This window comes from Canis aureus, chromosome X, assembly GCF_053574225.1.
Source record: "Canis aureus isolate CA01 chromosome X, VMU_Caureus_v.1.0, whole genome shotgun sequence".
NCBI lineage: Eukaryota > Metazoa > Chordata > Mammalia > Carnivora > Canidae > Canis > Canis aureus.
The window spans coordinates 51231355-51245262 of NC_135649.1; positions in this window are offsets into that span (position 1 = coordinate 51231355).

The following is a 13908-nucleotide window of genomic DNA, read 5'->3' on the forward strand; positions in this document are numbered from 1 at the left end:
TGAGTAATATTCCATTATATATTCATAAGTCTAAGTTCATGGGCATAATTTGGCTATTGTTGATAATGCTGCTCTAAACATTGGGGTGCATGTGCCCCTGTGAATCAGTATTTTTCTATATTTTGGGTAAATACCTAATAGCGCTAGATCACAGGGAAGTTCCATTTTTAAATTTTTGAGGAACCTCCGAACTATTTTCCAGAATGGATGCACCAGTTTGCATTTCCATCAACAGTGTAAGAAAGTTCGCCTTTCTCCACATCCTTATCCACATTTATTGTTTCCTGTGTCATTAGTTTTAGCCATTCTGATTGGCATGAGCTGATATCTCATTGTAGTTTTCATATGTATTTCCCTGATGATGAGTGATGTTGAGCATCTTTTCATGTGTCTGTTAACAATCTCTATGGCTTCTTAGGAAACATGTCTATTCCAGTCTTCTACCCATTTCTTGGCTGGATTATTTGGTTTTTGGGTGTTGAGTTTGATAAATTCTTTTTTTTTAAAATTTTTATTTATTTATTTATTTATTTTTATTGGTGTTCAATTTACTAACATACAGAATAACACCCAGTGCCCGTCACCCATTCACTCCCACCCCCCGCCCTCCTCCCCTTCTACCACCCCTAGTTCGTTTCCCAGAGTTAGCAGTCTTTACGTTCTGTCTCCCTTTCTGATATTTCCCACACATTTCTTCTCCCTTCCCTTATTTTCCCTTTCACTATTATTTATATTCCCCAAATGAATGAGAACATATAATGTTTGTCCTTCTCCGACTGACTTACTTCACTCAGCATAATACCCTCCAGTTCCATCCACGTTGAAGCAAATGGTGGGTATTTGTCATCTCTAATAGCTGAGTAATATTCCATTGTATACATAAACCACATCTTCTTTATCCATTCATCTTTCGTTGGACACCGAGGCTCCTTCCACAGTTTGGCTATCGTGGCCATTGCTGCTAGAAACATCAGGGTGCAGGTGTCCCGACGTTTCATTGCATTTGTATCTTTGGGGTAAATCCCCAACAGTGCAATTGCTGGGTCGTAGGGCAGGTATATTTTTAACTGTATAAATTCTTTATAAATTTTGGATACTAAGGCTTTATCAAGTATGTCATTTGCAAATATCTTCTCACATTCTGAAGGTTGCAGGTTGCTTTTTAATTTTGTTGATTGCTTTCTTCACTGTGCAGAAGCTTTTTATCTTGATGAAATCCCAATTGTTCATTTTTGCTTTTGTTTCGTTTACCTCTGGAAAACTGCTGTTGGTATCATGATAGAGTTTACATTAAATGTGAAGATTCCTTTGGGTAGTGTAGACATTTTAACAATATTTGTTCTTCCATAAGCATGTAATATCTTTCCATTTCTTTGTGCCATTTTCAATTTCTTTCATAAGTGTTCTATTGTTATCAGAGTACAGATTTATTAACTCTGGTTAGGTTTATTCCTAGGTATCTTATGGTATTTGGTACAATTGCAAATGGGACTAATTCCTTGATTTCTTCTGATGCTTCATTATTGGTATATAGAAATGCAACAGATTTCTGTACAGTCATTGTGTATCTCATGCCTTTACTGAATCCCTGTATCAATTCTAGCAAATTTTTGATGGAGTCTTTTGGGTTTTCCACATAGAATATCTTATTGTCTGCAAATTGTGAATATCTGACTTCTTCTTTGCTGATTTGGATGCTTTTTTTTTCCTTTTTCCTGTCTAGTTGCTGAGGCTATGTCTTCCAATACTATGTTAAATAACAGAGGTTAGAGTGAACATCCCTGTCTTCTTTCTGAACATAGAGGAAAAGCTCAGTTTTTTCAAGTTGAAGATATTAGTTTTGGGTCTTTCATATATAATCTTTATGATGCTGAGGTATGTTCCTTTTATCTCTACTTTGTTGAGGATTTTTAAAATCAAGAATGGATGCTGTACTTTGTCAATTTTTTTTTCTGTATTTACTGAGTGGATCATATATTTCTTATCCATTTTTTATTAATATGAGTTTATCATATTGATTGGTTTGAAAATATTGAACTAATTTACAACCCAGGATGAATCCCACATGATCATGATGAATGATTCTTTTAATGTACTGTTGGATTAGATTTGCTAATATGCTGGTGAGAGCTTTTGCATCCATATTTATCAGGGATATTTGCCTGTAGTTCTCTTTTTTTAGTGGGGTCTTTGATTTTGGAATCAAGGCAATGCTGTCCTAATACAATCAGTTTGGAAGTTTTCCTTACATCTCTATTTTTTGGAATAGTTTGACAAGAATAGGTATTAAATGTTCTTTATATATTTGGTAGAATATACCTGGGAAGCTATCTGGCCTTGAACTCTTATTTGCTGGGAGATTTTTGATTACTGATTCAATTTCTTTGCCAGTTATTGATCTCAAATTTTTTATTTTTGTTTCCATTTTGGTAGTGTATATATTTCTAGGAATTTAACTATCTCTTCCAAATTCCCTAATTTATTGGCAGATAATTTTTCATAATATTCACTTATAATTGTTCATATTTCTGTGGTGTTGGTTGTGATGTTTATTCTCACATTCATGATTTTATTTATTTGAGTCCTTTCTCTTCTCTTTTTGATAGGTCTGGCTAGGAGTTTATCAATTTTATTAATTTTTCAAAGAACCAGTTCCTGGTTTCATTGATATGTTCAATTTTTGTGTGCATTACTATATCATTTATTTCTGCTTTAATCTTTATTATTTCCCTTTCTCTGGTGACTTCAGGCTTTGTTTCTTATCCTTTTTCTAGTTTCTTCAAGTGTAAGGTTACATTGCATATTTGAGATTTTTCTTCTTTTGGGAGTCCTGTATTGATCCAGCTTTTGCCACATCCCAAAAATTTTGAATCATTATATTTTAATTTGTTTCCAGGTATTTGTTTATTTCTTATTTAATTTGCTGATGACTCAATCATTTTTTAAATTTTTTTCAATAATTTTTTAATAGGATGTTATCTGACTTCCATGTATTTGTGATATTTCCAATTTTTTTCTTGTGCTTAATTTTAAGTTTCATAGCATTGTGGTCTGAAAATATGCATCGCAATCTCTTTGTACTTCTTGAGGCCTGATTTGTGACCTGGTATGTGACTGTGAAGAATGTCCCACACTTACTAGAAAGGAATGTGTATTCTGCTATTTGAGGATGAAATGTTGTAGTCTATCTGTTATGCCCATCTGGTCCAGCGTGTCACTCAAAGCCATTGTTTCCTTGCTGATATTCTGCTTAGATTATCTCTCCATTGATGTAAGTGGGGTGTTAAAGTCCCCTACTATTATTGTTCTTCCCCTACTATGATTGTATTATTATCTATAAGTTCCTTTATATTGGTTATTAATTGGTTTATATACTTGGGTACTCTGAGGTTGGAGTCATAAATATTTACAAGTGTTAGATCTTCTTGTTGGATAGACCCCTTTCTTATGATACAGTACCCTTCTTCATCTCTTGTTATGGACTTTGGTTTGAAATCTAGTTTGTCTGATATAAATATTGCTACTCTGACTTTCTTTTGATGGCCATTTGCAAGAGAAATGTTTCTCTATCCTTTCATTTTCAATCACCAGGTGTCTTTAGGTTTAAAATGGGTCTCTTATAAGCAGGAAAAAATGTTTTGTATATTTGTTTGTTGTTTGTTTGTTATCCATTCTGAATCCTTATGTCTTTTGAGTGGAGCATTTAGTCCATTTGCATTCAGAGTGATAATTGATAGATTTGAATTTAGTACCAGTTTACTGCTTCTTTTGTCATCATTTATGGGGATTTTTCTTTTTTTCATTCTAGTCTTTGTCACTTTTGGTCTTCCTTTCCCACTCAAAGAGTCCCATTTAATATTTATTGCAGGGCTGGTTTAGTGGTCACAAACTCCTTTAGTTTTGTTAGTGTGGGAAACTATGTTTCTTTCCATTCTGAATGATAGCCTTCCTGGATAGAGTATTTTTGTTTGCAGGTTTTGCCTCATCAGGACATTGAATATATCATGCCACTTTCTTCTGGCTTGCCACCTTTCTGTGGAGAGATCTGCTGCTAACCTTATATGTCTTCCCTTAAAATTTAGGTGCTTTTATCTTTGCATTTAGGAGTTTCTCTTTATAACTACATTTTGCAAATTTACTTGTAGTATAACTTGGTGTTAGCCTACTTCTATTGATTTTGGTGGGAGTTCTCTCTGTCTGATGGATTTGGATGTCTGTTTCCTTCCATGGATTAGGGAGGTTTTCAGCTCTAATTTGCTCAAATAATCCTTCTTCCCCCTTTTCCTCTCTTTCTTTAACTCCTATGATGTGAATGTTAGTATACTTTATGGAGTCACTAAGTTCCCTAAGTTTACATTTGTTATTTCATATTTGCCTTTCCCTCTTATTTTCAGCTTCATAATTTTCCTTAATTTTATCTTTTATAATCACTTCTATGTCATTTATTCCTCTGCTTCTTCTATTGTCATCATTTTATCTAGTCTGTTTCAAATATCAGTTATTGTATTTTTCATTTCTGCCAGACTAGTTTTTATGTCTTTTATCTCTGTGGCAAGGGATTCCCTGGTGTCTTTTATGCTTTTTGCAAGCCCAGCTAGTATCCTTATGATTGTTGATTTAAATTCTGGATCAGGTATATTACTTTCATCTGTTTCAATTAGACCCCTGGCTATGACCTTTTCTTGTTTTTTTCTTTTGGGATGCATTACTTTGTCTTGACAATTTGTCCAGGTCTCTGTCTTCTTCTGTGTGTTAGAAAAGCCTATTATGCTTTCTGCTCCTGAGAGTAATGGATTACTGAAGAAGAGATCATATACTGTCCAGGGGCCTGGCACTTCAGGAAGCGTTTCTGGTGTACACTGTACTCTTTTGCTGTGTTTTGACTGCTCTTTCCCTCAGATCAATGCTCTGCAGAATTTCTTCTTGCCTGCAGTGTTTGGACCTTGGCCAGAATGTGGTGAATTTTAACCAGGTATCTTCTGATCTGCTTGTTAAGGAAAACCTGTTGCTATCTCCACTAGAGCTGAAGTTTTACACAGCTCTATGGTCAGTAGACATGGTATATACAGGGAATTTATGCCGGCTTTCTTGGGGAAGGCCTGATATATTTCTCAGACACATTTGCCCAAGTAAAGCTGCACCAGCAAAGAGCAGTGGGGTGAGGCTTGATGTAAGAGGTTTAGGCTGCCATTGTTGGCACTGTGCTGCTTGCTGAAGTTAGTTTATGCTAAATGGTGGGGAGAGGAAATGGATCCCAATGGCTCCTTTGTCCCTGGAGAGGTATTTCCACCTCTCTGAGATGTGCTCCAAGAAAGAAGGATAGTCTTTCCCACTGTATCTCAGGCAATTTTCAGATTGCATGTTTGCCCCTGAGCTATCTGTTCTCCTTCTTCACAGGAGCATTACAGTGCCCTCAGGGCTCCACACCAGCCATGCTATGCACCTTTAAAACTCCAGATTTTGAACCTTGCTGGTTGTAAAAACTAAAAAGAATCAGCCCCTCTCATTTTCCCAGTCAATGGTTTGGGGGAAGTGTTTTCCTTGTGAAATACCCTGTGTGCTTCTCTGTGTCTCTCTCTAAGACTAGGGCTCCCTCACCTCTACAGCACCCATGATCTGTTTTGTTTTTTTTCCCCGCAAACCACATCTCTACAACTCTTACCTTCCATTATGTGGCCTCTTCTCTCCGTCTGGTTGTTCAATTTGTTCATTCAGTCCTCTGATCAATTTATTAGGTATTCAGAATGATTTAATATTTATCTAGCTGCATTTGAGGGACAAGGCCAGCATAGGGTCCTCCTACTACTCTGCCATCTTAGCTCCCTCTCCTGAGAAAGTCTTTCTCAAAAATAACTATTTACTACATTGTGTAATAAGTGGTACCCTAGGAAATGTAAGCCATTCACCAGTTATTCTAAGTAATTAGTTATGGTTACAATCCTTAGAATAAGCAGTGGCATTAACTTGAAATACATATTGTTGAAAGAATGAATCTTTTAAACAATAGTAGATATCACTTGCTATTTTTCTTTGTTTCTCAAATATGCAAGTCCTAAATTATTTAGATTTTTAATTAATATGATAAAATGCACGTTGTAAGGTATTGAAAGTATAAGTAGGGTAATGTTACTAGGCTATATGACATAGACAAAAATGTTTAACAATTATCATACAAAAGTAGATAGGTGTGCATTCACTTTAGACCAAAATGAAATAAAAGGACCGGATTTTCCCATTAGCCTGAAACAACAACAACAACAACAACAACAACAACAACAAGAAAATGGACACAATATATAAAACAACCTTTTTCAAGTCACTGGATGTCAAAGTATGAAAGGACTGTGATCTCTGCAAAATTAAAAATGAGATGAACCCTATGATCTATAGAGCTCAGAGCGAGATTCCAGGTCATGACTCAGAGAGTGGAGATCCTGACAGAACTTAGTGGACTCCCTAAGCTGAGGATGCAGAATTGATGTTCCAGGGAGACCAAAGCATCTAATGTCCTTGAGGCAGAGTGCCAGAGAGGAGATATGCACACAGAGAAACTTAAAGAACTGCATGGGATTCCTTATTAAGTTTCTATCTAAAAATTTACCTATGCATGTAAGGATACTAAGGTGGGAGGAGGTCATGAAATGAGAGGCCTGGTGTTCATGCACAGTACCTCCTCCCACCACAGTCTAGAAAATCTCATGATTCATGTAACATTGGATACAGTCTCAGAAGCTCTTGCATCAGACATAGAGAATGGTCCTGGACTGTGTACTTCTTATCTAGCCTTACAAATTTAACAGGGCAGAACAGAAAACAAAAGTATTTTCAAGTGGCTTAACTACATCTTAGAACAATGTTGAAAGATATTTATAGATACATAAAAATATCCAGCAATAAACAAAGTAAAACTAACAATGTCTGAAATCCAATACGAATTACCAGCCATGCACAACAAAAAAGATACACAAATGTTCTATAAACACATGAAAAAGTGCTTAACATGTTCTTTCATTAGAGACAGAAATCAAAATTACAATGGGATACTACTTTTCACATAACAGAATGGTTAAAATTAAAAATACTTGACCATACTTAGTGTTAATGAGGTTATAGAAAATCTAGAAATCTCATTCATTGTTTGTTGAGTTAAAATGGCACATAAATTTTGGAAAATAGTTTGTCAGTGTCTTAAAAGGTTAAACATGAAGCTACCATATGATCCAGCTATTACACTTTTAACTATTTATCCAAGAGAAATAAGGTCACATGTCCATGCAAAGATTTGGACACAAATATTCTAGCAACTTTATTTATATTAGCCCCAAACTGTAACCCACCTAAATGTATATCAGTAGATGAATGGTCCAACAAATAGTGTATATTTCCATACAATGGTACTTGACTCAACAATGAAAAATAATGGACTATTGACAAACACCATGACATGAATGAATCTCAAAAATTATGCTGAGTGAAAGAACCCAGACAAAATAGAGCACACACATTATGATTCCATTGTGTAAAATTCTGTAAAATGAAAACTAAATAGTAACAAAAACAGACCAATGTTTGCCTGAAGACAGAAACGTTGGGAAAGGTAGGTGCTGGAGAAGGGACTTCAAAGGCCACAAGGAAAATTTGGCAGATATTGATATATTCATTATTTTGAGTCTGGTGGTTTTTTTTTCACATCTGTCAAAACTTATCTAATTGCATATGGTAAATATGTGTTGTTTATTAGATGTCAGTTCTACCTTGATATGGCTGTTAAACATTCATAAAGGAAGATAAGAAGTAATTGTAATTTTAAAATTGGTCAGTGTACTTATTAAGCTTCAAGGGAAAAAGAAAAATATAAAAAGCTTTAGTGAGGTACAGGAATAAGGCATTTAAGTGGGGTGAAAAAAGGAAAAGTTAATAACAAAGATAATGGAGAAATATAAATACACTCAGAGCAATATAGGAATGTGATACAGAAATTAATTAAAATGTCTGCTGACCAAAGCTTTATTTTTTATTTATTTATTTTTAAAAGATTTTATTTATTTATTCATGAGAGGCACAGAGAGAGACAGAGACAGAGAGAGGCAGAGACACAGGCAGAGGGAGAAGCAGGCTCCATGCAGGGAGCCTGACATGGGACTTGATCCCAGGACTCCAGGTTCACGCCCCCGGCCTAATGAAGGCAGGCACTTAAGCGCTGAGCCACCCAGGGATCCCTTGACCACTGCTCTAAATAGAGAATTCAAACTAGTGTATGAAAATATTGTTATAAATTTCAAGCTTATAGCTTTAGGGAGGGGATGGTGTAACTACATAAAATGACTGTGGTACAAGTAAATTTATACTTATTAATTGGTGTTTTACTAAAAAGATTGTATCCTTCTTTATTCATACATTTGTTTATTTATTTTCACTATAGACTATAGACTCATGAATTCTTATTTTATTCAGTGGGTTATAGTATCACATTGTCCTCTTTTGAATTGTTTTCTTATTTGGAAACTAATGAAATGGTTCACCTTTCCCTGTATTCAATGGCAATTTGGATATCTTCTTTTATGACATGCCTATTCATGTTTTGTGAATTTTTTTTTGTGGTTTGCTCCTTTACTCTTTTTTTCCCCACTATATTTCCTATGCTGTACTTTTCATCTCCATGACTTATTCTATAACTGGAAATTTGTACCTATTAATCTCCTTTATTATTTCTCCTATACCCCCTATCTTTCCCTCTGGCAATTATGAGTTTGTTCTCTGTATTTAAAAGTCTGTTTTTTGTTTGTTCATTTTGATTTTTGGATTCTACCCATGAGTAAAATCATTGTCTTCCTCTGACTTATTTCACTTAGCATAATACTCTGTAGGTCCATTCATGTTGTCACAAATGTCAATATCTCATTTTTTTATGACTAAGTAACATTTCATTATATATATATACTATATTATATTATATTATTATAATTATAAATTATATTTGTAATAAATTGCTATTATAAATAATGTTGCAGTAAATATAAGGGTTATATTTTTTCCAAAAACTGGAAAGTTTAAAAGCAATTGGAAGTTAAGCAATGAATTTTTTAAAAACTAAAATATTAAATTAAAAAATACAACCAAAACCAGAAATTAGAGATGAATAAAAATGAAAATACAGTATGAAGCTTATGGGGTACAATGAAAGTAATGACCACAGGGAAGTTTATAGCAATAAATGCCTACACTAAAAAAGTAAAATATCAAATTAGTAATCTCACTTTATATTCTAAGAGTTTAGAAAGTGAAAAATAAACTACTAGAAACAGGAAAAAACTATTAAAGTTTAGATTTGAAATAAAAAAAATAGAGAATAGAAAAACAATAGAGAGAAAAATGAAAAAAATTATTAAAAAATATATACCAACAAAATTGGCAAACCCTTAGCTAAATTCACTAAAAAATAGATGCAAGTAACAAAAAAAATGAGATTTTACTACCAACCTTACAGATATAAAAAGGAATTTAAGAGAATACTGTGAATAATTGTATACCAACAAATTAGACAACCTAGATCAAATGAATAAACTCCAAGAAGCACACAAATTACTAAAACTAACTGAGAAGATAATGTCTGGTCAGACCTATAATATGTAAAGATATAAAATCAGTATTTTTTTAAAGTCACAACAAAGAAAACTCCAGGACCAGATGACTTTATTGATGAATTCTACCAAACACAAGAACAAATTAACACCAACATGTCCTAAAATTTCCAAATAATAGAGGAGGAGGAAGTACTTTATAACTTATCTTATGAGGACAGTATTCCTCTACCATGAAAAACAGACAAAAGTAACACAAACAAACAAACAAACAAATTTACAGACCAATATCCCTTAAGAACATAGATGTGAAAAGCCTCCAAACCATGCTAGCCAATCAAATTTAATTACATATTGAATAGATTACACACGATGATCAATTAGAATTTATCCCAGGAATATGTAAATGGTACAACTTAAGAAACTATCAATATAATACATCATTTTAATGAAATTAAAAAAAAAACACTGATGTTTCAACTTACACCTAAAGAATATTTTACAAAATATAACCCTCTTTCATTATAAAAGCATTTATTAAAGTAGGAAAAGAATGGAACTTCTACAACATGATAAATGACATTTATTTGAAACCCACAGATAACATTATGATCAATGGTTAAAGACTAAAATCTATTCTACTAAGTTGAGGAACAAGAAAAGAATGCTGACTTTCAACATTTCTATTTAACATAGCACTGGGAATTCTAGCTAGAGCAATTAGGCAAGAAAGAAAATTAAAAGACATCCACGTTGGAAAGGATAAAGTTAAAATATCTCTAATCACAGGAAGGCATCCTAAAGAACCCAAAATATAAATAAATAAATAAATAAATAAATAAATAAATAAATAAATAAATCCAGAGACACCTGGGTAGTGCAGTTGGTTGAGCACCTGACTCTTGGATTTGGCTCAGGTCATGATTTTAGAATTGTGAGATTGAGTCCTGTGTTTGGCTCTGCACTCAGTGCAGAGTCTGCTTGAGAGTCTTTCTCTCTCTGCCCCTCCTGCTTATGGTCTTCCCTTCCCTGAAATAAATAAAATCTTCTAAAAAATAAATCCAAAAAACTACTAGCCTTAATAAACAAATTCTACAGTTACAAGGTACAGGATCAATTAAGGAGTGCACTTACTATGATGAGCACTGGGTGATATGTAGAATTGTTGAATCACTATATTATACACTTGAAACTAATACAACACTGTATGTTAACTAATTGGAATTAAAATAAAAATTTAAAAAAGGAAAAAAAAACATAAAAATCAGTTGTATTTTTATATAATAGCAATATACTTTTCCAAAAAGAAATTAAGAAAACAATTCTATTTACAATAACATCTAAAAGAATAAAAATGCCTCAAATAAATTTAACTAAGGAGGCCAAAGGTATATATCCATTGAAAAATATAAAACATTGCTGGGATAAATCAAAGAAGCATTAAGTAAATAGAAAAACAGTTCTGTATCATGAGTTGGAAAAATTGATATTGTTATGATGTCAATGACTACCCAAAAAATCTACAGATTTGATACAATCTTTTATCAAAAATTCAATGGCCATTTTAGCAGAAATAGAAAAACTTATCCTCAAATTCAAATAAAATTCCAAGTGATGTGAAACCAGGCCCTTAGGCTTTTTAAGCAATAGGAATTGACAAGAAGTTGATGGGAAGTTCCAGGCAAGGCTTTATTGGGGTTTATGCTCAAGCAGAAGGGAGATAGCACAAAGGAAATAATCTCAAGCTGATTCCCCAAGGAGAGATTTGGGGAAGAGTTTTAAAGAGGTTTAGGTGGGATAAGGATAATATTTAAGCACATAGAGACAGGCATTTATTGGTACCTGTGCACTTAAGGGTCATGTTTCTTTGTATATCACATGTTAAATTAGCATGTTAAATCTCCAACCCTGGGTGTGATTTTTAGTATTTTAGTGAGGAAGAAAGTTAGTGAAAGGTTAGCACTGGGGTTTATCTTAGTGCACACTGGATTGGTTCAGTCTTGGCCTGTCTTCCTAGTCAAGTCCCTTCTTTTGATAAGCATCCTGCCTCCACATTTCTGCAAGATATGCTACTCAAGAGTCATAAAGTTTCAGCTATCAAAGAACCATGGATTTTGTAGTTAGTGTTGAGTGGATGTGAGTCCAGTGCCTGCTCTGTTTCACAAGGGCTTCAAATAGCCAAAACAATATTGCAAAAGAAAAACAAAAGTCTTACCTTTCCTGATTGCAAAGCTTACTATAGAGATACAGAAATCAAGAATGTAATACACACAAAAAAAGAATGTAATACAAATATAAGGATAGATGCATAGATCAATAGAATAAAATTGGGAGTCCAGAAACAAAAACACTTCTGGTCAATTGATTTTCAACAAGAGTGTCAAAATCACCCAATGAGGAAATATAATGGTCTCTCTCTTTCTCTTTTTTTTTTTTGGTCTCTTTATTTTTTAAAAGATTTTATTTACTTATGAGAGAGAGCACGAGCACAAGAGAGCACAAGTGGAGAGCAGAGGCAAAGGAGAGAGAGAAGCAGACTCTCTATTGAGCAGGGAGCATGGTGCTGGGCTCAATCTCAGGATCTCGAGATCATTACCAGAGCCAAAGGCAGATTCTTAACTGAATGAGCCACTCAGGTGCCCCAATATATAGTCATTTATGATGGAATAACTCTGGAATAATATATAAAGGGGCGAATTTAGCATTTGTCTTTCAGGATCAAACAACCAAGAGCCAGGGGAGGATGGGAGACACATGGTTTCAATATATCCTTTGTGTTTCTTGAATTCTTTACCATTTGCATACTTTATCATTATAATATAACATTAAAATAAATTTTAAAAATAAGGGAGTGCATGAATTACTCTAAAAGTCACATTAACAACATTTGCTGATAAAATTCTTGAGATAAAAGAAAAGTTAGTAACAAAGTAAAAGGCCTTTTCTAGCAGTACTAAGAAGGCTGGTGAAGGGCTATGGATGAACAAACTTTAAAGAAAGTTTAGGAAATGAGGATGGAATGGGAAAATACATACTGACCACCATGAAGTATAGGAGCTGGAAGAAAGTTAGGAAGATCAATTGACCCTATATATTTTGCCACAGATAAATAGAACCATAACCCAATTATGCAGAACAAAAACAAACAAAACATTAACAATGAATGCTCACAGAGAAAACACTTTATAAAAGATTAATTTTAGCAAACATTTTTGAACAACTACTAGAAACAAGGCACTATGAACCATTAACTAAAACAATCAGCAACATGTTGAAATAAGTCATATCAGGGATGTCCACTAGAATCAAGATATGGCAGTTGTATTACCAAAGTCAATTCTCTTTACAGTCATTTAATCTAGCAGTGTTCTAGGAACACAAAGGCATCTAGTAATACAACGTGATCTGGTGCTAAAAAAAAATGTGTGGATCCTAAAATTTGCTATCAAAACAGTATTCACAGTGCACCATAGAAATCCATAGAAATAGATCTCTAAAGGGAACTCCAGTGAGATTGGCTTCTTTTGTAGGGCAAAAATTCTTTTATAACAGGTCCCCCACTTCATGAACATAACTAGAGTATAGAGCTTCTCCTCAGAGTGAGTTCACTAATTCTCCATGATTAAAAACTTTTTTTAACCATGTGCATATTTCTATTGTGCAATATGAGCAGAAGCTTTCTCTGTTTCAAAAAATGAGCACTTTACACCTACAAACTTGGAAAACTATGCAGTGCACACCTAGAGTAATGATAAATTGTTCGACCTCATTGTTTGGTGAGAAAAGGCTGTGTTGGAATCTGAACAAATTAAGCAACCTTAATTTTTTTTTTAAAAAGGAGACCCTACCAACAACAGAGATTGTGAACGGGCAAGAGACTTTAGAACTAGATGAAAAAAAAATCGATTCTTTCAAAAGGATTCCTATTTGGCTTGGATAATATCCATCTAAATATTTTTATCTTCTAAATTAATAGTATAAAAGTCACAGGCTGTGATAACTCTAATTAGGAGATATTTTGTATTTACTAAATGGAACGTGACAGGGATATGAAATAATTCTATAATACAGAAAACGATTAGAAAACTTGATAATTTTACCACTGAGAAAAATGAACTGATCAATCTTCATTTTAATTATGTATAAAGTAGTATAATTACTGCATAGATAGTAACCAAGAAAAATAAAAATACTTTTCCCTGTTATCTGTTAGATAATAAGCTAGCTTGTTTAATTTATTCACCCTTGTAAAATAAAGATAACAAATTAGTTATTGCAATGCCAACGAAATCTCACTCTCTAGTAAAACTTTAGGAAAACAATAACA